Below are 16,251 nucleotides of genomic sequence, written 5' to 3'. Positions count from 1 at the left end.
CAATTTTGATGTTGTGGTAGTCCAGATTCTGGGCTAAAATTACAATAATATGATTTACGTATGTTTTTGTATTAAGGACATGATTGAATGAATTGACTAAGTAACAACAAATAAGTTTTTTTTTAATTCTAAGAGAAAGAATTAGAAAATTAGCTCTTATGTTGTTAACTTGTAAAATGTTAGTTACCCGGTTCATCCACTAATGTCTTCAATTGTTACGACCACAAAAACCACTTTTAATACCTAATTCAAATAAAAAATATAATTGCGGCGAATTTCACTCTGGAAGTGGTGGCAGAAGTAAAAACGAAACAGCGGTGCAGGTATACATTTTTAAAGCCGAAAGAAAAAAGGATATTACTTCTAGGGAATGCAAATGTCGTGAGATTGGGCTCAAGCGTAGATATCGCAAGACGCAAGAGATTGCATTCCCTAATTTCTTCACCGCCTATACTTCTTCGTCTTACGAATTTTTGGTGAGGTTGAGTCCTTAACTCACGAGTTAAAAGCTTTGTCCACGCTGTGCCTTTTTCTGTTCGTCAAGGGCATGCGTTATAGCGCAGTCAACAGCGAACGTGAGGCATGCCCTCTGACCGTATCCAAAACTTAAAAAATTACAATATTGGCGTTGCGTTTCTTGACTCATTCAATTATTGAATGCGTCAATATGAAAGTTGATGACGAAAATTGAAGATGAAAGCACACAGTGTGGACATAGCTAAACATTTTTTTAGAAGTTCCTTTTCGTGCGTTCGGCGTAAATCTGAAGGCTAGAACAGAACGATATTTGACCTTGATTTGACCTCGACACTTTTTGTTAGTACCTGCATGTTAGGGGCGGAGGGCGTTAATAGTAAGTATTCCTGTGCGACAACTAGATGGCGTCTTTTTAATAATTTTTGAGTGTATGTACACAGGTTTTTTGAACATAAGAAATAACATTGTTCCATTCGGGTGTCCCTTGACACCTCTCAAGTTTTTTTATGTTATTTCTACATAAACTAAACTTAAAATAGGCATAAAATAATTATGCTCATTGAAGTTTGCGATATTATTATCCAAATTGTCGAATCTTCAAACAAGGCCAATAATGATAACCGTATTATCAATAATTACGCTCCAAACAATACCACACAATTTGGTACACTTTGCTCCATTTAAAGTAGAGCAATTTTGTGTACAGTTTAAAGGTGCCTTTACACTCTGTTCAGATTCGACGGCGACTAACCCCAAAAATCAAAGATCGTCTTTCTCTCTTCAAACTCACGTCCGTCTTTCATATGCCAGGTGAAAGAGAAGAACGCGGATTCATAGCCAAATTAGTCTTATCTCAATAACTTGATACTTACAACATTTTCAAAATCCGCTAGGTCGATCTCTCCATGATAGAATTTTATACAATGTGTTAAAATATTAACTTAGTTCAATGCACGGTTATGGCAATAAATGAAAAATTCGTGAAAATTAGATGCATCTTTGTGTTTTTTTTTCTATCGAGAAAATTTTAAGATATCGTGTTTTTGCTCAGATCGAATTCTCGGAAATATAATGTAGTATCTAATTTTAGAAAATGAAACAATTCGGGGCTTATTTTCAAGTATAAAAATGAATTATAAAATAGACACTTTAGGGTTAGTCGCGCCCTTAAACGTAAATGCAATCAAAGAAGGCACAAGCCGTCAAAGTATGTTTTAAAGTGGCTAAGTGGCAAATTTAATATTATTTTGACACTTTTTGGCTGCATAGGCATTAAACAGTAATGAACAGATTCGACTAAAGGCAGAACAGTTACTAATTGAAGGGTCCACTACTGCAATAATGATGTGCGTCCAAAAAAAATTAAATCTTAACAATTAATGTCATTCAGTCACTTGAAATAATATCTTTAAAATGTATTTACAAAATTAGCAATATCGCTTATAGTTCCGTGATAAATATGTCTTTTATGTTTCGATTACACGGCTAAAACGCTCAACGTCACAGGCGTTTCCTTTAAAATAATCTTTACCGTTATAAATTATTTAAAAACTCAATTATCTTAAAACTAACAACTAAGGAGTAAGGACATTCATCATTATTGCAGTGGACCCTTCAATTGTAATAAATTATATATTTTAATAAACAACACGCCATTTAAAAATACATAAAAATCAACAACCTATTTGACTGGCCGAGATAAATATTTTATGCATTAATGTGTTAAGTCTTATTAATCAATATTTTGTTAACAACAATTTGTTAACAAAATATTTTTAAATCCCAACTATTTTGAAATATGAACTCTTTCATACTTTTTCTTCCTCTACGCATAAATTGCCTTGCAGTGTAAAGGCACCTTTACACGCATTCGGGACACTTGCAGTGTGTACAATCGCGTACAGTTCTCGAATCAATTCGAGTCGACTGATGACTGTCATTATACCTCATTTAAATAAATCCAGCCTATACGATTGTTATGTACTGGCGCGCACGCAACGCATTACAGGTAATCTATATATATAAAACGCACAGCCCAAACCACTGGACGGATCGGGCTGAAATTTTGCATGCAGGTAGATGTTATGACGAAGGCATCCGCTAAGAAAGGATTTTAATAATACTTCTTAAGAGGATTCCACACCGCCATTTTTTCCATACAAACGTTGTCCCCTGTTTCCTCCCTGGATAATGCTAGTAGAGTTATAATTTTTTTCCTGAATATTTAGGGCCACTAATACAATGTCCCTATGTTTTCTTTTTTTTTCATAATTTAATTATTAAATAAGATATGAACGTTCAAAAACCCAAAAAAATGGCCAGATTTTCCACTGTGTTCAAACGTCCAGAAAACAGATTTGGATAGATTATACAAAAAAAGCAAAACATAGGAACACAGCTCAAGCCTTTTTTTAATCTTTAATGAAAAAAGTACTTAAATCGGTTAAGTTTTGGAGAAGGAATCAGGGGACAACGAATCGTTGATTTTCTGGATTTTCTGCAGTTGTCTCTATCGCGTTCTGCGGTATAGGCTTGAGGTAAGGGAGACAGCTATAGATATTACACGTACTTTTTTTTCATTTCTCTAGCCGCTGTGGTATCCTCTTAACGCGAGCGAAGCCGCGGGCAAAAGCTCGTTTTATATAAAAGTAGTAAAAAAATTGTGTTATTATAATATATTAATGTGAAGAGTACTTATTTGTTTATGAATTTTTTTTAGGTTTTAGTTATATTATCTAAATAAAGTCCAGACAGGAATCGAGGCACAAAAATGTCTAAAATATCATGAATTTATGTAAAACTAGCCGTACCGGCAAACGTTGTTTTGCCTGTTTTCCCAGTTTTCCTACTTTTCTCTTGAAGTTATTTTTCTGATTTTTTTTTCTATAAACCTCACGGAGCCCGAGACCTTAGCAACGAATGCAAAACCGTCGAAATCGGTTGGTGCGTTCTGGAGTTATAACTTATAGCGTCAGGAAGGACACTTATTTTTATTATGTAAAACTAGCTATTTGACCGAGCTTTGCTCGGTATTCGATGAAAATTACATTTTCTAAAAATGATTCCTAGCTAGATCGATTTATCGTCCCCGAAACCCCCTATATACTAAATTTCATGAAAATCGTTGGAGCCGATTCCGAGATTCCAATTATATATATATATACAAGAATTGCTCGTTTAAAGATATAGGATTATTGTGATTATAGTAGACCAATATAGACATTTTTTATAGCATATTTGAAAGACATAAAGTTTCTTTATTGGCTATCACCAAAAAGGCTCCAAAACTATTCGATTGATTTTAATGGTTAAAGAGAGACCACGGTAAAGGACATAGTGTCTACGTCTTGTTCTCAAAGTTACAAAAAAAAATTACCGAAGTAAATTCTCAGCGATTTAAGCGTAAAGGGGTAGACACAAAAGTACCTGAGACTTTTGCATTTTTTTTTTATGAAATAAGGGGGCAAACGAGCAAACGGGTCACCTGATGGAAAGCAACTTCCGTCGCCCATGGACACTCGCAGCATCAGAAGAGCTGCAGGTGCGTTGCCGGCCTTTTACGAGGGAATAGGGGAAGGTAGGAAAGGGAATAGGGGAGGGTAGGGAAGGAAATAAGAGAGGTTAAGGAAGGGAAAAGGGTAGGGGATTGGGCCTCCGGTAAACTCACTCACTCGGCGAAATACAGCGCAAGCGCTGTTTCACGCCGGTTTTCTGTGAGCATTTATAATATTATTATTTTTTTTTTTAATATCTATGGACGCTTCACACCACGTCAGTCTGGCCCTGTGGTAAGTACCTGAAGGACTTGTGTTACAGGTACCAGACAACGGAAATATATTTAATACTTTTATACTATACATATATTTAAGATTTTTATTATATGATACACATATTTAATACACATCCATGACCCAGGAACTTTGAAAACTTTTTGTTCCGTCGGCGGGACTCGAACCCGTGACCCCCGGCTTGAGCTACCAACGCGCTCACCACTGAGCCACAGAGGTCGTCGTATTATGGGTTTATATAATCATTAATGTAGTCATACAAGCAAATTAATACGAAGGACTATTAACATACTAGTGGCTTTGAATTGCCATACAAGTTCCTGTGACATCTGCTGTCTGGATTCCCGACTGATCGACATTCATGTTTAAATTCTAGATATAACAGAATTTTTGTTTGAAAAACCTTTATTTAACTCTTTAAATTTTTCCAGTGTATTTGATAAAGTGAAAAGTTTTTAGCGCTGTTGTTTACTCTAATGTGCTTACCGTAATCCGATTGGAAATTTGTAAGATGGGGAGTAGACCGCCACCATCGGCTTAAGGGGGGGTAGTTATATTACTTCCTGTCTTTTTCTTTTTTCTTCTACCGGCACTCTCGGACTGTAAACCCTTTGTTTTTTTTTAATTTGGAGACTCTAAATATAGAAACTGCACCTACTGGCAGACATCACTGATTAATGGATTAAATAAATAAGATTTTTTTAATGAAATAAGGGAGCAAACGAGCAAACGGGTCACCAGATGGAAAGCAACTTCCGTCGCCCATAGACACTCGCTGCAAGTGCGTTGCCGGCCTTTTAAGAGGGAATAGGTTAATAGGAGAGGAAAGGGAAGGGAATAGGGGAGGGTAGGGAAGGAAATAGGGTAGGGCATTGGGCCTCCGGTAAACTCACTCACTCGGCGAAATACAGAGCAAACTCTGTTTTACGCCGGTTTTCTGTGAGAACGTGGTATTTCTCCGGTCGAGCCGGCCCATTCGTGCCGAAGCATGGCTCTCCTACGTATGAGATTATCTCATTTATGCTACAAAAAAATATAATAATCTTATCTTTATACTACATCGACGGTAAACTCTTTGCACAGCTCTGAGATGCATACGTGAAACTTTTCTCAACTTACTCACCTACACTCGTAAACAATCTAGTTCTTTTATGTCGCACTTCACCACTAGACTGCAATTTGAATATTTTTACATAATTAATAAGCCAATAATTTAATAAAAATAATCAGTCAAATGCGAGTCGGACCCGCGCATGAAGGGTTCCGTACAACTATTGAGCAATAAGTAAAAATGTGTGTTTTGTGGTCATGGAAGCTTCGGAAGATGTAGAGTTAAATATTTATTTTATTTTATATTTCAAGTACTTTGTGAATATTAATCGGTCTGTAGGTCTGTTCGTCTCTGTTGTTAAAGCGCTAAAACAAAATTGATGAAATTAATTGTGGCGAAGGTTTGAATTTTAGATAGCCCTAACCCAGGAAAAAGCTCCGCGCAGTTAGCGAATTTCTAAGAAATATCTAAGAAAATGCTACGAGCATTTGAATTATTGATTACGATTTTAAATATAAATATTAAAAAATTCGAATTCGTAGAAATCAAACAATAAAATGATTATAGTTATAAGGTTCCTACGCGTAACACTTCTGTGTGCGACGTTACTTGCGCAAGCGACTGTTATAATAAAATTTGGCCTCCAGTAATTTAGGTACTTGTACTATACGACACAATATTAACATTTTTAAGGTCAAGTAATGATCTGTTTCTGACATAATGACCATGGATCATAACACTCATAAGTACGCTATGGTCCAAGCCACGAGACAAGTACAAAATTAGGTTTTTTTTAATGAAATAAGGGGGCAAACGAGCAAACGGGTCACTTGATGGAAAGCAACTTCCGTCGCCCATGGACACTCGCAGCATCAGAAGAGCTGCAGGTGCGTTGCCGGCTTTTTAAGAGGGAATAGGGTAATAGGGGAGGGTAGGGAAGGGAATACGGGAGGGTAGGGAAGGGAAAAAGGTAGTATATTGGGCCTCCGGTAAACTCGCTCACTCGGCGAAACACAGCGCAAGCGCTGTTTCACGTCGGTTTTCTGTGAGCCCGTGGTATCTCTCCGGTCGAGCCAGCCCATTCGTGCCGAAGCATGGCTCTCCCACGTTTGATTTGATTTGACGTACAATATTTCAATAGTTAACATAAAGTTTATCAAGTACAATTCCCATTAAGAGGAATAATATGCGTGAGGGGGAAACCCGCGAAAACCGTACATTTTACTGTAATGGGCAACTTTGTCTTCCATGGTCTCAGTAGTTTCGCATTACAGTGCAAACAAACCTCTTTCTTTACAATATACGAGCTATTGCCCGCGGCTACGCTCGCGTTAAGAAGTATTATTATATACCAACTTTCATCCCCTATTTTAACCCCTTGGGGGTAGAATTGATCAAAATCCTTTCTTAGCGGATGCCTACGTCATAGCATCTACTTACATGCCAAATTTCAGCCGGATCCGTCCAGTAGTTTGGGCTGTGCGTTGATAGATCACCATGTCAGTCAGTCACCTTTGAGTTTTATATATTTAGATTTTGTCTATCGTCAGCAGTATTTCAGTCTGCCTAGCATACGCCAACGAGATATCTCACTCTACATGTTTTCTCGATGTTTGATGGTTTGTCTTTTCATCTCTATTGACCCTAGCATGACAACCATTTTGTCGCGTAGATCTATCATCGAAATAACACATTTTTATAGAGTTTTGTCAAGTTAATGTCGAGATTTTGACATTACGAGACGAGTAGTTTTTAATTATCTCGAGAGTGAGATATCTCGTTGGCGTATGCAAGGCAGGCAGACCTTCAAAAAGAGATAGTATGCCCTCTTAAAAGCCCGGCAACACAGTTTAACTCTTCTGATGTTGCGAGTGTTCATGGACGACGGTAGCTGCTTTCCATCCGATGACCCGTTTGCTCGTCTGCCTCCTAATTAAAAAAAATAACATAGTAATATTAAATGTACAGGCTGTAACAAAATTAAGTGATAATACTTTAAGGTGTGTATATGGTCCTTATACAGGGTGTGACAAAACGTCATAGTGATAATATTTTAGGGTGTGTACGTGTTCCTTATAGAGAGTATACTGTGAAAGTAGAAGCGCTGAAAGACAAATTTTTTTCACTTTTGTATGGGGAAACTCATGAAGCTTGTCCATACAAAAATGAAAAAAATTGGTCTATCAGCGCTGCTACGTTCACAGTGAACTCTCTACAAGGAACATGTACACACCCTAAAATATCATCACTTAGTCTTGTTACACACTGTATAGTGTATAAATACTTTTAATTACACCACGTTAATCTATAAATCTCCAAGCAGCCAATTGAAAATCTACTGTGTCTGCGATACCCACGATGGAGGTGCAAAATCATGTAGGTATAAAATGATGACCATTGACCACGTACTCTGCCCAGCGATCGATCACATTATATTTTTGCCAGCGTGATGCGCGGGCGCCGGACGTTGCCCCGACCTACAGATAGCCGTTTTAGCTGACAATTATTACGCAGATAATATGCAGAAGTAGAATATTAGTAGATTTAGGGCCTGTCTCACCACTTTCTGATAAAGTGCCTAATAGGCTATTCACAATTTTTTGACAGATTCTCCATACTTGATCTGTCAAGTTAATTGGTGAACCTTATCAGGAAGTGGTGAAACAGGACCTTAAAATTACCACAGATTACTAAACAGTTACTGCGTAAACTCTACCTCAATCGCAAACTTTTCTAACATCGATAACATCAATACGCGCCAGATCACGCCTGAAAAAATGTATATTTACATGCGCCCGCGCAGCTAATGAGGTCAACGACCGCCGCACTCGGTCAAGGCTCGCCATTACCGAAGTTCGTCAATAGATGGCGTTGTGCTAATGGTTTTATTGCTGTAACAACGACGCTCTGTCTGAAAATAGGGCGGATTTGTTTTGATAGTAATTACGACATTAGACGAGTAATAGTGTACTTGTGTGTAGTTATAGTAAACTGTATCAATGTGCTTAATGTTTATAGACGAAATGCGAAAGTCTGTCTGTCCATCTGTAAGTACATTAATGTGTGTCTAATTAGAAGTTTCTAATGCTTAAGTGGCAGATCAGATTTTATTGAAGTTTGGTATGAGATTACCTGTAATTTTGGGATAGGACAAAGTATAGTAAATACACAAAAATTAGAAACTTAATTACAATTTAAAATAATATATGAACCTGTACAAACAGGCGGTCTCCCCGATATGTATTTTAGTGCAAAAAAGTTGTGGCAATCACTATAAGCTCAAATAAAGCGAAATAGTGGATTTCGCTAATTATTTTTTCGTTCTAGACTTTAGTCATAAGTGAGTGGACGATTTTGTGATCTGGTCATAAAAATGGATATGAGTAAATATAATAAAATATTGTGCAATACTACTACGAAAAGATTTATCTACTAAATCCAGAATTTAACTGTGGGTTTTTTTTAAGATGTAATGTTGATTACTAAAACGAATAAATTAATTAAGAATAATTATGTTAATAAAAGTAAGCAATGCTTAGTCATGGGTAATTCTTGGCACATACATCTTATTATTTCTGTAACTAATTTCTTGTTCTTGTCTACATCTAAGCCTAATTCCTGCTTTAGTAGTTTTTGAGTAATTTTTATATAATTTTATCGAATTTTAACAGTGTGCGAATCTTTTGGCTAACTAAAAATTACTAAAACTAAACTAAACTGAAAAAGAAAATTCTCAAGACAGAACGAGAGTAGACCACCTTATCCTACTATTCCATTTTCACTACATCCCGGAGCTTTTTATTAAAAAAAAACTAGTACATATTGTATCTATTTTGCTTACTATAGCCTCTTTTTCATTATTTTAGCCATTCCTATGTGTGCCTGCTCTGTTATTTCGATGTCACTTCCAGCGACACTCCCTGAGTTTTTAAACAATGCTTAAGTAACACATACTTTGCAATTGTTAGCTGTCCAGCTGCCCAGCGACAGTTATGGACTTTTTAAGCAATTTCTCAAATACTATTTTGTTTTCTACCAGCTATTGCCTCAATTTCATCAATTTTCCTATCCAGTCTCATTCGTGGTGTTCTAGGAAGATATGATAATTGTTAACTGTATCTATAATGGTCTGAGCCGTGAACTTGGCGTCGGACCAACGCGCCGGAATCTGCTAGCTAATTGTGACATCCGCCTGGTGAGTGGTGACGACTGGTTACTCATTTCTAGTAGTTTCTATACTTTTAAAGTGATCATCGCTTTCGTGATTTAACTAATCATCATTACAAATAATCTTTAGATTATTACTTACTACATGACCGCAACTTCGTTTTTTTTTAATGAACTAAGGGGGCAGACGAGCAAACCGGTCACCTTATGGAAAGCAACTTGCGTCGTCCATGGACACTCGCAGCATCAGAAGAGCTGCAAGTGCGTTGCCGGCCTTTTAAGAGGGAATAGGGTAATAGGGGAGGGTAGGGAAGGGAAGTGAATAGGGGAGGGTAGGGGATTGGGCCTCTGGTAAACTCACTCACTCGGCGAAACACAGCGCAAGCGCTGTTTCACGCCGGTTGTCTGTGAGAACGTGGTTTTTCTCCGGTAAGCCGGCCCATTCGTGCCGAAGCATGGCTCTCCCACGTATGAATTGCGCCAAGATTCGTTTATCGCGCGGAAACCGTACATTTTTCTGAGTTAAATACTTTCCTGAGTCCTTTCCCGGATCTCAAAGTATCTTCCTAAATTTCAGCAAACCCGGTTGAGTGCTTTGGGCATAAAGATGTTACCTCATATTTGACCATGCATTTCCCTCATATTTGAACAAACCTATTACTTTGTTATACGAAAAATCTTACACTATTAAAATACATTTTCTTTTGTATTTAAAATAATTTTCCCGACCCTAACCTCAATTTATGCAAAAAGACGAACGTTTTAAAATTGTTGCTAGTTTATTTTTGCATATTGTTCAAGACCGCAAACATCAAGTAAGCATACTTTTTCATCGCATGACAGTTCTAGTGATCTGCGGTGAACGTGACGATGTTCACGATTTTGATAAATTTTTCCTATTCCATGAATCAATTTTGTGGAAACATTTTAGTGGAGCATTCGCGGAAGATGATTCTGACAGAAATTCTCAGGAAAATCTCTTATCAGTGTCAGCTGCGTTGCGAAAATGATAACGAATATTGTTTTAGTGATTTTTTCTGCTCGTGTGGTTGCTCTGGTCACTTTGTAGAAAGTAGAGTGATACGGGGTAACTGTGCATTTTTATACGTTCGTACGATACGTTTAGCGCCTGTTTCACCACTTTTTGAAAAAGTGCCGAATAGGCTATTCACAACTTTTTTGACAGATTCTCCATAGGTACTTGATGGATAGCCTATACGGCACCACAGAAAGTGGTGAAACAGGACCTTAGTGAAGTATTTTATTTCAAGGACTTTTATCTGGTGACTAGATGACGTCACAGGTCTGTAAAACAGTATGAGCTTGAGGTCAATTTTCCCACATAACCCTGAAAGATCTACTACGCCGAAAACCACAAGCAAAATTCAACCTTAACACACTGTATTAAAGACTATTTGCGCTGGCAAACGAAAATTTATGATATTTCTTTATAGGTTCTGTATTTTGCAATATCTTTTGGAAGATACGTATAATCTAAAAGGGCAAGTAAATATTTTATTTTAAGCCTTATCATAGCAGGTATAAGGTTGATTATCCTTTAGCAGCTATGTGGAAGTTGCAGTGTCTTGCACTCGTGTAGATATTTATGGTAGTAATAAATGTATGGCTGTTTAATGATCTAGAATCTATATTATCTACACTTTTCATCAAATACTTGCACCCCTTGTTATTATTGACAGTTAAAATGAAAACTTTTTAGAGGCGTTGTGTTTAGAGGATACACCAGGGGCGAGAGAAATTGAAAATAGGTACTTATTTGAAAATGTATTGCTGCCCACCGCAGAGCGCGATAGAGACAACACGACAAAAGTTCTACTAAAAGAACAGAAAATCTTCGATTCGTTGTCCGCTGATTCCTTCTCCAAAACTTAACCGATTTATGTACTTTTTTCATTAAGAATTAAAGCAAGGCTTGAGCTGTGTTCCTATGTTTTATTTTTTTTTGTATAGTCTAGCCAGTTTTGTTTTCTGGGTGTTTGAACACAGAGGAAAATCTGGCCATTTTTTTTTTTGGGTTTTTGGACGTTCTTATCTTTTTTATTAATAATACAATTATGAAAAATAAGAAAACATAGGGACATGCTAATAGTGGCCATAGATATTCAGGAAAAAAATCATAATTCTACCGGCATTATCCAGGGAGGAAACATGGGACAGCGTTTTTATGGAAAAACGGCGGTGTGGACTCCTCTTAAGGAGCGCTTACACGGGCAACAATTGCGGCAATAATTGCCCGGCGACACGAATGGACCGATCTGGAGCAATTAGTGGAGCAATATGGAGCAATTTCAATAAATTGCGGCAATTATTTCGGCGATATTGCTCAATGTCGCCGATACGAATTGACGAATATCCGATGGGCTCGTGTATGACAGACGCGATATGGCGCAACTGTATTGCGATGTATTGCGCAATATTGCTGCTTGTTGCCAAAAAGTGCTTGATGTAGTCGTGACGCCATAGTCGACGAGAATTGACTGGAGACTGGAGTGGAGCAATTTTAGTTGCCCCGCGTACCTTTACGATGAGTAAAAATTTTGTCACTTTCTGTGACATAGGCATATCTACTTATCACTGAAGCCACTAACGGCCCTACCACAAAAGATTTAAACATCTACTGAGCATTTTGTACTGTTTTTTTTTTAATAAACTGTTTAACAGGATTTTTTTATGAAATAAGGGGGCAAACGAGCAAACGGGTCACCTGATGGAAAGCAACTTCCGTCGCCCATGGACACTCGCAGCATCAGAAGAGCTGCAGGTGCGTTGCCAGCCTTTTAAGAGGGAATAGGGTAATAGGGGAGGGTAGAAAAGGAAAGGGAATAGGAGAGGGTAGGGAAGGGAATAGGGTAGGGGATTGGGCCTCCGGTAAACTCACTCACTCGGCGAAACACAGCGCAAGCGCTGTTTCACGCCGGTTTTCTGTGAGAACGTGGTATTTCTCCGATCGAGCCGGCCCATTCGTGCCGAAGCATGGCTCTCCCACGTATAAAAAAGGTGTTTAAATCTTTTCTAGTTAGACTGTAATTGTTTAAATGAAGACAAGTAGGTACAATAATAAAACTCATTTCTTCCCTTACAATTAAACAAATTATGAAGTATGTAAGTTACAAGAACTTACCTACTTCATCATCTGGCTTATATCTGGCTAAGTATACATAAAATCCACTTTTTTCTGATTTCAAATCATTTTATGTATGTTGTTACATAAACTGTTACTTACCTGCTTCATCCATTGACGTCTTTAAATATGTATATTTTTACAAATATAGCATAAATTAAAAGGCCAACCCCTTACTTTATGAAAACTCAAAACCAAATTCTTCTTAGAGAATAGCATTAGTCTTAAAATTAGACTTAAAACTTAAGCTTACCATTAGTTTTCCTGGTAACATTAGGTCTTTTACAAGTCTTGTAGAATAAAAAGTACTCTTAAATTTTTACTTTTTTGGGATGAATATTACCATTCAATATACTTACATACTTTATAAAACACATTATTTTAACTATTGCTAACATAATACTTTTATCTACACACTAATTTGAAGTTAGCCTTTAAATTTTTACTATTTGGAGATCAATCGATCGATCTGAACTGGTGAACTTGACGAAATACTATGATTTGATGTACTAGTGAAATATTCGAAGGTTCAAAGTCATCTACTGCTTTATTTTGTAGGTCTTCTTTCAGCCAGAATGGAACAGAAGAAGGATCTGCCGCGCTATCGTCATAGTCATACAGATCGGCTGCAGTTAGTCCTTAGTTTCGCTGTCCGAATTCCCATTTATTAAATATTATCTATCATTTGGTGTTCATAAGGGATTATAATTATAAAAAATATCTTTAAACGTGTTCTAAATTCGTGTTTTATCGATAATCGATAAACTGAAAAACATGACTCTTCCTGACATCTATTGGCGAATAATAATACTATTTTGTTGGCAACTAATTGTTTTAACGACCAGTAGATGACGTTATTAAGTAATACGAAGTCAATGAGTGTTTGCTATACCGAGCAAAGCTCGGTTATCCTGGTACAAAAAATAAAATAAGCATTTGGTAGATTATAAAGCTGTAAAAAATCGCAAAATAAAACATGTTACGAAGGAAAAAAGATTACGGTTAAAACTAATGATCGCCTCCCAGGCGATTGAGTAGGTTATATTTTGAAAACGGTAAGTCTGGGCCGGACCTTTTTTAGTCTCAGGTCTGCTGCAAGATGTATGCGGAGTTAGCACGAAAACACAATTTGACTCGCGAACGTGTTTTTGAAATACTTAATTGAAATAAACTGACCGTACGCGGCCTGTCAGGCGATGATTACCAATACCTATTATACTTACTCTATATCCATATTATGCATTTATTATGTTAGTGAGGATTCCTGGAATCTGTGAGATATGGGTGATATTAGCAAAAACTTACTAAGTAATATTTTATTTAAACTAGCTGTTAAAAGTATGATTTTTCACTCTCAATGCGTCATTTAAAAATTATAAAAAAATATATAAATTTAATGTACTTACCTAAACACTTAATTACTTCTAATTTAGTCACTAATTAGTATAAATCCCAGCTCGACCTAGGTCATCAAAACTATCGTTTGCGAAATATAAGATTTCCCTGAGTTTGTATCCGTGAATCATATTATATCGCATGATCGTACTGACCAATCAGACGCATTTGACATTCAAACCTGTCCTACTGTCTTATTGCTGATTTATCTTATCTGTGTCATTAAATTTACTGTTTGGTAGCAAATTATTAGGGTTCCGTACCCAAAGGGAAAAACGGGACCCTATTACTGAGTCTTCGATGTATGTCCGTCTGTCCGTCCATCTGTCTGTCGCCGGACAGCAGCATGAAAAAAATCACGTTTGTTGTAAGTATAAGAGCCTCCCTTAAATATTAACTTTATTTTGTTTTTAGTATTTTCTGTTATAGCGGCCGCTACAGCGGTTCTTGAGATTCTGCCTGGAGACATGAAATTTTCACAGATTGTGTATTTCTGGTGCCGCTATAACAGCAAATACATAAAAACAAAAGAAAGTTAATATTTAAGGGGGGCTCCTATAATACAACAAACGTGATTTTTTTTGGCTTTTTTGTTCGTGATCCATAATGGCAACATGTAGAAACTAGTAACTTCCACAAAATCTATTAATTATATGCGCTATAACGGTACGGAAACCTTCGTGCTCGAGTCCGACTCGCACTTGGCCGATTTTATTTTTATACTAGATGACGCCCGCAATTCCGTTCCGCCACAGAATACATATTAATACAAGTTGCGCTAAAATTGATTTCGTTCATCGCGCTTTAACCGTACATTACAATGCAAAAACTATCCTAGTATGGTCTTACCCGTGTCTCAGAGTATCTGTAAGTATACCGAATTTTATCTAAACCGGCTTAGCTGTAGAGGTAACAGACAGACATGCAGACACACCTTCGCATATTAGTATGGATTAGTAAGGACTAAGGACGGCGCCCGACTCGATCGCACAAAAAGTCTGTTGTCTGCGATCTCCCTAAGGATTAATATCAATGCAACTTCTTGATGATGGCAATAATAGATGGTTATCTTGAATTTTCCACATTTTAAACTTTAGTGGACTTCGGATTCTTCAGTGGGACGAGCTCAAAGCATACGATTCTTCAATGGGACGATCTTCCCGTGTTCCGGTAAGGTCGGCCTACTGTCAGTCCGATCGCATCGATCAGCCTCTCAATAATTATATTTATATTTCCATACTAATATTATAAAATATGCGAAAGTGTATACATAAATCTGTTACCTCTTCACGCAATTACCGCTGATCCGATTTTGCTGTTTGGAATGGAGATTATTTGAGTCCCGGGGAAGGGAATAGAATTTCTATCCCGGAAAAATGTAGGGTTCCCACGTGACAAATTAATTTTGCGGGCGTCTTCTAGTAGGAGCCATGTGGACCCTTAATTCGTCACCGGTGACCGAGACACAATAGAAATTCTATTGTGTCTCGTTTTTCCACGATCGAAGTGTATTATTGTGTGAGAACATTTTTTAGAGTGAATGATGTTGATTTCACTCGCTAGTCAGAGATTAAGGAGGAGTTGGCTGCAGCTCCGTAAACACTCCCGAACAAACAACATGTGTTCCGTGTAAGCGGTCATCATCGTTTGCATCATCACTATGATCTGGTCATAGACTACACATTACGTGACTGAGTACAGTACTCCCAAATTAATAATGCGCATGAATGACCGTGAATAATGACCGTGTTACAAAAGCTACAGGAATATCACGACGAACTTACGACGACTAATACGTGTATCTTAAACGCAATGCAATTAGACAATGCAATATCGTCTGCCGTCGCTTGGGAAATACCATTGTCGTAAAATTACGAAAATTTCTATGCGCATTATCACTTTGGGAGCACTGTATATTGTGGTTAGCGAAAACATAAAACGTAGACTCCACTGCTAAAACTTATTGCTGGCTGCCCACTGGAACCACACCGCCTGAAAAATTAAAATAATATTAAAAAAAGCCCAAGGCGTGATAGGCTACGATCTGAATGTTTGAAAAAAATGTGATACCCTTGACGTGAAAATCTATAGACGCCCTCAAATTGTGAAAAAATAAAACTTACTTTCAGAAACATAATATGGTCTTAACTCCGTACGTTTCAGAACATTTTTGTATTTCTTTTTCGGCTCGCTTTTCGGGTTAGGCTAAGATAATGATAGCAGCTACGGTA

General features: G+C 37.3%; 1 long non-coding RNA gene across 1 annotated transcript; it reads right to left on the bottom strand.

The window, feature by feature from the left end:
• Positions 1-3,744: 3,744 nt before the first annotated feature.
• LOC121737293 lies at positions 3,745-15,796 on the bottom strand. Its single transcript, XR_006037120.1, has 3 exons — positions 15,701-15,796; positions 15,113-15,121; positions 3,745-3,756 (listed from the first exon to the last, which is right to left on the bottom strand). It is a non-coding gene; the product is annotated as an uncharacterized LOC121737293 (long non-coding RNA).
• Between the last annotated feature and the right edge of the window lie 455 nt (positions 15,797-16,251).

Source organism: Aricia agestis, chromosome 20 (assembly GCF_905147365.1).
Source record: "Aricia agestis chromosome 20, ilAriAges1.1, whole genome shotgun sequence".
Lineage (NCBI taxonomy): Eukaryota > Metazoa > Arthropoda > Insecta > Lepidoptera > Lycaenidae > Aricia > Aricia agestis.
This window is presented reverse-complemented; position numbering and strand designations above follow the sequence as displayed.